The 12,503-nt window shown below is 44.4% G+C and overlaps 1 protein-coding gene across 2 annotated transcripts in view; it reads right to left on the bottom strand.

The window, feature by feature from the left end:
* prrc1 (proline-rich coiled-coil 1) overlaps positions 1-6,817 on the bottom strand; it is a 41,206-nt gene extending 34,389 nt beyond the window's left edge. Inside the window, exon 1 of one of the 2 annotated variants that reach the window (XM_068030548.1) lies at positions 6,734-6,817. The gene's annotated coding sequence lies outside the window, so the exon portion shown is untranslated. Of the gene's footprint in view, positions 1-6,020; positions 6,271-6,733 lie in introns of those variants that run through there. The other variant, XM_068030549.1, reaches the window with a different exon arrangement.
* Between the last annotated feature and the right edge of the window lie 5,686 nt (positions 6,818-12,503).

Raw genomic sequence — 12,503 nt, 5'->3', positions numbered from 1 at the left:
TCATAAATAGAGGCAAACAGTGCAAAAGCAGGGAAGCTATGCTGAATCTTCATAAAGCTTTGGTTAGGTCCCAACTAGAGTATTGTGACCAATTCTGGTCACCACACTTCCGGAATGATATGAGGGTCCTTGACAGAGTGCAGAGGAGATTTACCAGAATGGTAATCTGTACTAATGCTTTGTCTTTCAACACGCCATTAACATATTGTTTGCCTTTGCTCCGTGACCTTTTGGTCAGCTATGTGGCCTGGTCCAATCTGCACCTTCTCCTTTGTTATCTCTTGCCCCACCCCCACCTCACTTGTTTATAATCTGTGACTTTTCTAATATTTGTCAGTTCCGAAGAAGGGTCACTGACCCGAAACGTTAACTCTGCTTCTCTTTCCACAGATGCTGCCAGACCTGCTGAGTGACTCCAGCATTTCTTGCTTTTGTTTACCAGAATGGTGCCAGGGATAGGGGATTTCAGTTACAAGGTTAGATTGGAAAAGTTAGGTTTTTCTCCTTGGAACAAAGGAGATTGAGGGGAGATTTGATAGAGGTGTGCAAGATTATGACAGGCTTGGATAAGTTACACAAGGAAAGACTGTTCCCATTAGTTGATGGTACAAAGACTAGAGGATACAGATTGAAAGTTTTGGGCAAGAGATATAGGAGGAATGTGAGGAAGAACTTTTTTTTTAATGTAGCAAGTGGTAATGACCTGGAACTCGCTGCCCACAAGGATGGTGCAAGTGGAGACAATCAATGATTTTAAAAGGAAATCGGATAGGCTCTTGAAGGAAATAAACTTGTAGGGCTATGGGGATCAGATGGGGGAGTGGGGCTGAGTGGACTGCTCTGTTGAGAGCCAGCACAGACTCACTGAGCCAAATGGCCACCTTCTATACCATAAATGACTATGACTCTATTCAACAGTGGGAAATAGGAGAAATCACGTGGCACCTCAAACTACTCTCACGAAATATCCGGATTGGTGCACTTTTCCAGAAGAGAGTGAACGGTTCGGAACATCAGCTGATTTCCCATCCAGAAATAGGAAAACCAAGCCCTCCATCATTAATCAGTTAACAAAAGGTAGATAGATCAGTGATCAGATATGGAATCTGCTTACCCTGTACATTTCTCACCATACCGTGCAATGCATATACAAAAAAGCTTAAATACAAAAATTGTTTGGTTAGAAGGCGACACCGCAAGCGAAGCTCACTGTCCTTCCAGATCCAGAATCAAATTCGGCCCAGGATCAGAAGAAAGTTGCCTGTTATGTGCTACCATCTGACACAAAGTGAATCTCAACTTCGTTCCTCATGAGCGCAGGCCCGCAGAACAAATTTGTAATCAATTGGACAGTCTTCTTGCAACAGACCATTAAGAACACTTGGTGGAGCCACCTTTATGTAATAGAAATATGCTGCTTAGATTTTAGAGCATAGAACAAAATATAACACAGAAGGAGGCCATTCAGCCAATCATGTCCGTGCCAGCCGAATAAGCTATCCACCCAAACTAATTCCACCTTCCAGCACCTGGTCCATAGCCCCGCAGGTTACAGCACCTTAGGTGCATGTCCAGGTACCTTTTAAAAGAATTGAGGGTTTCTGCCTCCACTACCGATCCTGGCAGTGAATTCCAGACACCCTCCACCCTCTGGGTGAAAATGGTTCTCATGTCCTCTCTAATACTTGTACCAACCACCTTAAATCTGTGTCCCCTGGTAACCGACCTCCCCGCCAGGGAAACAGGTCCTTTATGCCTACACTATCTAGGCCCCTCCAAATTTTGTACGCCTCAATCAAGTACCCCTCAGCCTCCTCAATTCCAGGGAAAACAACCTCAACCTATACAATCTTTCCTCATAGCTGCAACCCTCAAGCCCTGGCAACATTCTTGTAAATCTCCACTGTACTCTCTCCAGAGCAATTATGTCCTTTCTGCAATGTGGTGACCAGAACTGCAAGCAATACTCCAGCTGAGGCCTAACCAGCACTCTACACACAGCTCCAGCATCACAACACTGCTTTTGTACTCTTTACCTCAGCCAATAAAAGAGAACAATCCATATGCCTTCTTCACCGCTCTACCTGTCCTGCCACCTTCAAGGACCTGTGGACATGCACTCCAAGGTGATTCACTTCTTCTACCCCTCTCAATATCCTCCCGTTTATTGTGCATTCCCTCGCTTTATTTGCCCTCCCCAAATGCATCACCTCACACTTCTCTGGATTGAATTCCATTTGCCGCTTTGCCGTCCACTCAACCAAGCCATTGATATCATTCTGGAGTCCACGACTCTTCTCACTATTAACTACGCGGCCAATTTTTGTGTCATCAGCAAATTTCTCAATCCCATATTTAAGTCCAAATCATTAATATTTACCACAAATAGCAAGGGACCCAACACTGAGCCCTGTGGAACACCATTGGAAACTGCTTTCCATTCACAAAAACATCCGTCGACTTTGTTTCCTGTCACTGAGCCAATTCTGGATCCAACCTGCCACCCTCCCCTGTATCCCATGGGCTTTCATTTTACTTTTTTTTTGGCAGAGGATGCTTCACCCTCTAACTGTAACCTAGTTAGGAGTGATAATCAATGATCATTCACAGCCCAAATGGAATCATGCTTTAGTTCCTGGAACTGACCATTCTTTCTCTGTCAGACTCACTTAATAACAGCGGGACCAACTTTAGAAGTGTCTAAATACTGCAGTTAATTTTAGATAATGCAAGTTTGGATCTATACATAAAACTAAAAATGTAGGATGAGTCTATATGAATTTACTTACTGCGAAATTTAGTTCATTGTTAGACCAGAATCGTACAACTCCAGCATAAGTTTATATCCCACTTACAGTTCTGTTTGTGGATGAGGTTAGCTCTTTAATATGCCGTTATACCACAAAGTGAACAATACTGTGAATTCACTTAAAATTCTCATCTTTATTGTCAAACCTCTCCATGGCCTCACCCCTCCAAGATATCTGTACTCATCTAATTCTGGCCTCTTCAGCAACTCCGATTTTCATCTATCACTGGCAGCCATGCTTTCAGCTGCCTGGGCCCTAAGCTCTGGAATTTCCTCCCAAAACCTCTCCGCCTCAATATCTTTCTCTCCTCCTTTAAGACAGTCCTTAAAACCTCTTTGAACTAGCTTTGGTCCACCTGCCTTAATATTGTCATATGTGGCTGAGTGTCAAATTTTGCTTTATAATCTTTTGAAGTGCCTTGGGATGTTTTATTATGTCAATGGTGCTACATAAATACAAGTTGTTGAAGAACCAAAGCCACATTATGGGAAACTCTGGTAGTGGAAATTAAAAAAACAAATTTGAATAGCCGCAATAAACAGCAGAAAATTTGCTTGACATGGTTATAATGGAAATCAAGTGAATATATGGAAACAGGACAGACCGTTAGATCAATATCAATGTTATATAAATGAGGAGTGGTACATAGACATCTGAGGGCAGGTAAAGAACAAAGAACAGTACAGCACAGGAACAGGCCATTCGGTCCTCCAAGCCTGCGCCGATCTTGATGCCTGTCTAAACTAAAACCTTCTGCACTTCCGGGGACCGTATCCCTCTATTCCCATTCTATTCATGTATTTGTCAAGATGCCTCTTAAACGTCACTATCGTACCTGCTTCCACCACCTCCCCCTTAAACCTATGTCCCCTAGTAACTGACTCTTCCACCCTGGGAAAAAGCTTCTGACTATCCACTCTGTCCATGCCACTCATAACTTTGTAAACCTCTATCACGTCACCCCTCCACCTCCGTCGTTCCAGTGAAAACAATCCGAGTTTATCCAACCTCTCCTCATAGCTAATGCCCTCCAGACCAGGCAACATCCTGGTAAACCGCTTCTGTACCCTCTCCAAAGCCTCCACGTCCTTCTGGTAGTGTGGCGACCAGAATTGCACGCAATATTCTAAGTGTGGCCGAACTAAAGTTCTGTACATAAGGGTCATAGAGCACAGAAACAGGCCCTTCGGCCCATTGTGTCCGTGCCAGCCATCAAGCACCTATCTATTCTAATGCCATTTCCCAGCACTTGGCCCATAGCCTTGTATGCTTATGGCGTTTCAAGTGCTCATCGAAATACTTCTTAAATGTTGTGAGGGTCCCTGCTTCTACCACCCCTTCAGGCACTGTGTTCCAGATTCCAACCACCCTTCTGGGCGAATTTTTTTTTCCTCAAATCCCCTCTAAACCTCCTGCCTCTTACCTTAAATCTATGGCCCCTGGTTATTGACCCCTTCGCTAAGGGAAAAAGTTTCTTCTTATCTAATCTATCAATGCCCCTCAGAATTTTGTATATCTCAATCATATCCCCTCTCAGCCTTCTCTGCTCTAAGGAAAACAACCCTAGCCTTTTCAGTCTGTCTTCATAGCTGAAATGCTCCAGCCCAGGCAACGCCCTGGTGAATCTCCTCTGTTCCCTCTCCAGTGCAATCACATCCTTCCTATGGTGTGGTGCCCAGAACTGTACACAGTACTCCAGCTGTGACCTAACTAGCATTTCATACAGCTCCATCATAACCTCCCTGCTCTTATATTCTGTGCCTCGGCTGATAAAGGCAAGTATCCCATATGCCTTCCAAACCACCTTATCTACCTGTGCTGCTGCCTTCAGTGATCTCTGGACAAGTACACCAATGTCCCTCTGTACTTCCTAGGGTCCTACCATCCATTGTATATTCCCTTGCCTTGTTAGTCCTCCCAAAATGCATCACCTTACACTTCTCAGGATTAAATGCCATTTGCCACTGCTCAGCCCATCGTACCAGCCCATGATGGAACATTCAAACAAGATGGATGGATGCAGTTACAAAAACATTCAAACTCATCAACCTGCAAAATACAGCAGTCTACTTGATTGGCACTTCTGCCACTGTATTCAATATCAGTCCCCCTCCACCAACACAGTGTGGCTACTGGTAGCACTAACGACAAGACCCACTGCAGCAACTTTCTAAAATTACATCAAAAGCATCTCCCAGCCCAAAGACCTTTACAACCAAGAAGGCCGAGAGCAGCAAGATTACCAGAGCGTCAGCATCTCCAAGTCACACAATGGGCTGATTTGATATATTCTGTCCCTTGACTAAATGCTGCAGTTTCTTACTGAGTACTGTCAGCAGCTTACAGTGGTACAGCATCACTTTTTCAGGAAAGCAAGGAATGGGCAATAAATGCAGCCTTGCCAAATATTGCCCACAATATCTCAAAAAATATATCTGCACTGCAATACATGACTGATCACACCTCAATGATTAAGGAGAGGGATAGAATCCCTCTATCCGGCTTAAAAACAAGATTTAGTGGATCTCTGAGCTAAAGGCTGGCTACCTGACCTCGATGGGACCCGACATGTGTCGGGTTCGGGTCGCACTTCCAGGTCCGGCTTTCGGGCTCGAGTCGGATCAGACACGCTCTATCGCCACCTCCAGTAAGTGGCTCCAATTTTAATATACTTATTTGGACTTGAAAGGTGGTTTTGTTACAGTTATTTTAAGCTTCTGCCAATAAGCAACAAAGTGAAAAACAGAAGGTAGGTAAACTGATGGTCGGGTGGGGCACGGGAAAAAATGAAAGGACTCGGGCCAGCTTGGGGTCCGATGTAGTTCTGTTGGACTCGGGTCGGGTTTCGTTTGCAGACTCGAGCCGACCTTTACTCTGAGCAGTGACTCAGATCTGCACAAAAGTATCTAGATGCATACTATCAAATCAGACAGAGTGTGTGCAGAGGTAGATAGATAGCTCCAGATAGGTAGACAGAATTTACATACCACCTTTCACATCCTCATGATATCCCAAAACACTTTATAATCAAATGCTTCTTGAAGTATAGTCACTGTTGTAATGTAAGAAACACAATCACCAATTTGTGCACAGCAAGCTCTCACAAACAGCAACATGACAATAACCAAGTAATCTGGTTTAACAGTGTTAGTTGAGGGAGAAATATTGGCCAGAAAACTGGAGAACTCCCCTGCTCTTCAAAATAATTACCATTCACTTGAGAGGGCAGATGGGCCTCAGGTTAATGTCTCATCCAAAAGACAGTGTCACCGACAGTGCTGCACTCCCCAAGTATTGAAACTCCCTCCCTAACAATCTCCGTTTCCCGACCTCAATATCTAACTCTCCTCCTTTAAGCTGCTCCTCGAAACCTACATATCTGGCCCAGCTTTTGGTCACCTGCCCTAATATCACCTTAGGCAGCTCAGTGTCAAATTATGTTTGATAACACTGCGGCAAAGCACCTTGGGATGTTTTATTATGTTAAAGGTACAGTAAAAGACCCACTGCAACAACTTTCTAAACTAACAACAAAAGTATTTCCGAGTCCCAACCAAGAGCAGCAGGAATCCAGGAAGGTCAACACCTCCAAACCACACGCCATCGTGACTGAGACTGAAAGTTGTGTCAGCCTGGATCTTTGTGCTCTAGTCCCTGGAGTGGGATTTGAACCTATAACCTTGTGATTCAGAGACCAGTTATTGATGAGATGCGAGGAATCGCCGGGCCACTAGCTGATTGCCTGGGCCCGAGCTTCCCGATCTCCTGGACCCACGTCGCTGCCACGTCTACCCACCCCCAGCATATGCCGACCTCTCCCCCAAACACTGAGCACCGGCAGTGGGATAGAAAACAGGGGTCTAAACCCAGGCCCCCCCACCGCTCTCTCACTACAAGTGGCGCCCAGCGCTGAGTTCACTCACCTGCAGATGTACCGCCGCTCCGCACAAGATGGCGGCGTCGCCACGGCAACGTCAGCGGCCGCCACGTCAGCAACGGCTACGTCACCGCTTTTACGTCATCGGTTGCCACGTCGCTGCGAAGACTCTTAAAGGGGCACCCCACACAAACTCACTGATACCCATAGACCCCCCCCCCACAATCTCACTGACACCCATAGACCCCCACACTGACACCCATAGAACCACCCACAATCTCACTGACACCCATAGAACCCACACAATCTCACTGACACCCATAGACCCCCACACTGACACCCATAGAACCCCCCACAATCTCACTGACACCCATAAACCCCCACACTGACGCCCATAGACAATCTCACTGACACCCATAGACCCCCCACAATCTCACCGACACCCATAGACCCCCACACTGACACACATAGACCCCCACACTGACACCCATAGACCCCCCTCCACATTCACTGACACACATTGACCCTCCCACCCTCACTGACACCTGTAGACCACCCCCACATTCACTGACACCCACAGACCCCCCCATTCACTGATAACCATAGACCCCCTACAATCACTAACACCCATTTAGCCCCAACATTCTCTGATATCCATAGACCCCTCCCCCGCACACACAATCTCACTGACAACCATAGACTAGGACTCCCTGATGCCACACTTTGTCAAATGCTGCCTAGATGGCAAGGGCAGTCACCCTCACCTCACCTCTGGAATTCAGTTCTTTTGGCCATGTTGCACCAAGTCTGCAATGAGGTCTGGAGCTGAGTGGTCCTGCCAGAACCCAAACTGAGCAACGGTGAACAGGTTGTTGCTGAGTAAGTGCTGCTTGATAGTACTGTTGACAACACCTTCGTTACTTTGATGATGATTTGAGAGTAGACTGGTGGGACAGTAATTGACCAGATTGGATTTGTCCTACATTTTGTGGACAAGATATATCTGGGCAATTTTTCATATTGTTGAGCAGATGTGAGTGTTGTAGCTGTACTAGAACAGCTTGGCTAGAGGTGTGACTAATTCTGGAGCACAAGTCTTCCATACTATTACCGGAATGTTGTCAGGGCCCGTAGTCTTTCCAGTATCCAGTGCCTTCAGCCATTTCTTGATATCACATGGAGTGAATCTGATTGGCTGAAGACTGGCATCTGTGATGCTTGGGACCTCAGGAGCAGGCTGAGATGGATCATCCACTCAGCTCTTCTGGCTGAAGATGGTTGCAAATGCAGTTTCGGAACAGTTCCGAAGAAGGGTCACTGACCCGAAACGTTAACTCTGCTTCTCTTTCCACAGATGCTGCCAGACCTGCTGAGTATTTCCAGCATTTCTTGTTTTTATTTCCGATTTCCAGCATCTGCATTATTTTGCTTTTATTGATCACCTTAGTTGATGGTAATGGTAGAGTGGGGGATATGACAGGCCATGAGGTTACAGATTGTGGTTGAATACAATTCTGTTGTATGGTCCACAGGCCCTCATGGATACCCAGTTTTGAGCTGCCAGATCTGATCTGAATCTATCCCATTTAGCACGGTGGTAGTGCCACACAACACGATGGAGGGTATCTTCAATGTGAAGACGGAACTTAGTCTCCTCAAAGACTGTGCAGTGGTTACTCCTACCAATACTGTATTGGACAGATGTATCGCGACAGATATAATCATAGAATCATAGAAAGTTTAAGGCACAGAAAGAGACCACTTGGTCCATCGTATCTGTGCCGGCCAAAAAATGATCCATCCATTCTAATCCCACCTTCCAATATTTGGTCCGTAGCCCTGCAGATTACGGCACTTGAGGTGCATATTCCGACTCCTTTTGAATGGGTTGAGCGTTTCTGCCTCAACTACCCTTTCAGGCAGTGAGTTCCAGACCCCCACTATCCTCTGGGTGAAAAAATTTTTCCTCATCTCCCTTCTAATTTTCCTACCAATCACTTTAAATCTGTGCCCCCTAGTCACTGACCTCTCTGCTAAGGTGAATAGGCCCTTCACCTCCACTCTATCCAGGCCCCTCAAAATTTTGTACTTTTCAATCGGATCTCCCCTCAGCCTTCTTTGTTCCAAAGAGAACAATCAAACCTATCCAATCTTTCCTCATAGCTGCATTTTTCCAGTACCAGCAACAGCCTCGTAAATCTCTATACCCTCTATAATGCAATTACATCCTTTCTGCAATGAGGTGACCAGAACTGCACACAGTACTCAAGATGTGGCCTAACGAATGAGTTATACAGTTCCAGCATAACCTCCCTGCTCTTGTATTCTATACCTCAGCTAATAAAGGAAAGGATTCCATATGCCTTCTTAACCACCTTATCAACCTGCCCTGCTACTTTCAGGGATTGTGGATATTCACTCCAAGGTCCCTCACTTCCTCTAAACTTCTCAGTATTTTTCCATTAATCATGCCTTGTTTGACCTCCTCAAATGCATCACCTCACACTTCTCTGCCCATCTGACCAGACCATCAATATCTTCCTGCAGCCTACAGCTATCCTCCTCGCTATCTACCACACAGCAAATCTTTGTGTCATCTGCAAACCTCTTGATCATGCCCCCTAGATTTACATCCAAATCGTTACTATATACCACAAAAAGCAGGGGACCCAGTACTGAGCCCAGCATAACGCCATTGGAAACAGCCCTCTAGATGCAAAAACAGTCATCAACAGTTATCCTTTGTTTTCTGCCACTGAGCCAATTTTGTATCCACCTTGCTGCATTTCCCTGGATCCCATGGCATTTTATTTTTTTAACCAGTCTGCCATGTGGGACCTTGTCAAAAGCCTTGCTAAAATCCATGCAGACCACATCAACTACACTACCCTCATCTATCTTCCTTGTTACATCTTCAAAAAATTCAATCAAGTTGGTCAAACAAGATCTTCCCTTCACAAATCCATGCTGACTATCCTTGATTACCTGTGCTTTTCGAAGTGACAATTTATCCTGTCTCTCAGAGTAAATTCCAATAATTTTCCCATTACTGAGTTTAGACTGACGAGCCTGTAATTATTTGGTCTATCTCTTGCTCCCTTTTCAAACAGAGGTACAACATTAGCAGTTCTCCAATCCTCCGGCACCACACCTGTATCCAGTGAGGACTGGAAAATGATGGTCAGACCTTCTGCTCTTTCCTGTCTTGCTTTTTAACAGCCTAGGGTACATTTAATCTGACCCTAGTGATTTATCAACTTTCAAGGACGCTAATCCCATGAATTCTTCCTCTATCCCTATGTTTATCACATCCGATACTTCACACCGCTGTTCTTTAATTACAATATCTGCATCGTTGCTCTCTTTTGTGAAGATGGATGCAAAATATTCATTACAGCCATACCAACATTTTCTGCCCCTACACATAGGTTACCTTTTTGATTTTTTTATGGGCCCTCCTCTCTCCTTAGTTATCCTCTTACTCCTATTCTTAAAGTATTGATAAAAAGATAGATTGGTGAGGACAAGGATAATAGGCTTTTCCCTCATGCTGGTTCTCTCACCACTTGCCACAGGCCCAGTTTGGCAGATATGTCCTTCAGCTCGATTCTGTAGTGGTGCTACCAAGCCCCTTAGATCATTGAAGTCCCCCACCCAGAGTACATTCTGTGCCCTTGCTACCCTCAGTGCTTCTTCCAATTGGTGTTCAACATGGAGGAGTACTGATTCATCAGCTGAGGGGGGGCGGTAGGTGGTAATCAGCAGGAGGTTTCCTTACTCATATTTGACCTGATGCCATGAGACTTCATGGCTTCCAGAGCCAATGTTGAGGACTCCCAGGGCCACTTCCTCCCGACTGTATACCACTGTGCAGCTCTGTTGGATCAGTCCTGTTGGTGGTTTAGGGAGGGAATTCCAGTGCTTAGGGCCTGGACAGCTAAAGGTATGGTGGCCAATGGTGGAAGATTGAAAATCAGGGATGCGCAAGAGGCCAGAATTAGAGGAGCACAGAGATCCTGGAGGGTTGTAGGGCTGCAGGAGGGTAATGGGTGAACAGGATTTTGTGCAAGTTAAGACTGTTACAAGAGTTTATTTTTTATACTAAAATCTTAGACTTCTGTGTGTTTTAAAAACTGAAAAAAAGGATTTTCAATGGACTTGGACACCTGCAAACAGCTGGACTTTTTGGATGTTGACTTTGTGTACAAGAATAGGAAAAGCAAGCAGTTTAAAGGAAGCCAGTCGGGGATTTTGACCTCATAAGTGCAAAACTTTGAAACTTAGATCTGACCTGCCTGGAGACTAGAAAAAAAAAGACCTCTCTCTGTAAATGAAACCTGCATCTCTTGAAAAGAAATCCTGCATTTGAAAGGTGGCAGATTCCTGTTGCCTTCCGTCTTTGAAGAATTCCTGCATCCAGTGAGATTCCTGTTGCCTCCTGTGTTTTGGGAAATCCTGGAACCTGATCAAAGCTTCTACTGCTGTGTTGCTGCTCTGAGCAGACCCATTGCTGCACCCCTGCTAAAAGACCTATGTGATGCCTGCTCTAGTCAAATTGCCTTGAATGCCTACCTATCAAAGACTGTTCATCAACTTCGCCTGGAGAGACTTTGAGTGGTATCCGACTATTCGACTCTGGGACACCACACCCAACCGAAGATTTCCTACCAGAACGTGACAAACTGATTTATTTTTTATTATTCTTTCTATTCCTAAGAAACAGCTATAAATCAAATCCTTTTCCCCCGGTTAATCGTTTTTTAAAATGTATGTGTGTGCATGAGGACCTAGGAAATAAGGAGTTTTTCATATATAATAGATTTATCTCATTAGTAGTCCAGACTTATTATTTCTTTTCTAATAAATAGTTAACGTTGTTGTTGTGTAAAGAATCCTGGTTTTGTGTGCGTTATTCTGGGGGACAAGTAGAGAGTCTAATTTTGCGATTCTTCAGCAGTTGGAAAAATTTATTGATATGCTGTGATCTGAGGAGTAATAAGACTGAATTAACAGTGCATTTCTCCTGGTTGGTCGTAACATATTAACTGGGGGCTCTTGCTGGATCAAAATCCAACGCTAATAATGTTAATTGTGAGGGGGGTAATAATTGAAAAAAAAAAAAATGAAGGAACCAAGTTTCTTGTGTAATAGGGTAGAATCGACACCATTGGAATGGCAGTAGCAGTTGCTGCAGCTTTTCTGGGAAAGGAGAATGTATCCCTCAGTGACTTTGAAACTTTAACCAAAGTTAACTAAAAGATTTGGCAGCACAATTGTAGTTGGAATTGAAATCAGGAGCTAACAAAACAGAAAAAATTGACATAATGGCCCAAAATCTAAAATTGGAAGAAGATAGTAAGTCAGAGGGAGATGCAGTTGAATTCACTAAGATTCAGTTAGAAATGAAAAATACTTGAGCAGGAGAAAGAAGTAGAAAAACGTAAATTTGAGGCTGAAAAAGAATTAAGAAAACTTGAACTAGAAAAAGGGGAAAGGGAGAAAGAAAGAACATTTCAGAGAGAAAGTGAAAGAGAAGCATGAGAATTCAAATTAAAAGAGCTGGAACTAAGACAAAAGGGTAGTCTTGACCCCAGGGAATATTCTGGTCAGGAAAAATGTGAATCCAGCCCACGACTCAGCGAAAAGTTGTTTAAATTTATACAACTCTCCCTCAGTTTGAGGAAAGGGACGTAGAGGCATTTTTCATTTCTTTTGAAAAAATAGACAAATAAATGAAATGGCCAAAGGAAAGCTGGACACTGCTTATACAAAGCAGATTGATTGGCAGAGCTCATGATTTAAACCATGCTTTCTGA

This window comes from Heterodontus francisci, chromosome 4 (assembly GCF_036365525.1).
Source record: "Heterodontus francisci isolate sHetFra1 chromosome 4, sHetFra1.hap1, whole genome shotgun sequence".
NCBI classification, from domain to species: domain Eukaryota; kingdom Metazoa; phylum Chordata; class Chondrichthyes; order Heterodontiformes; family Heterodontidae; genus Heterodontus; species Heterodontus francisci.
Note: the sequence above shows the minus strand (reverse complement) of the source record. Positions and strands in the feature narration are given on the sequence as shown.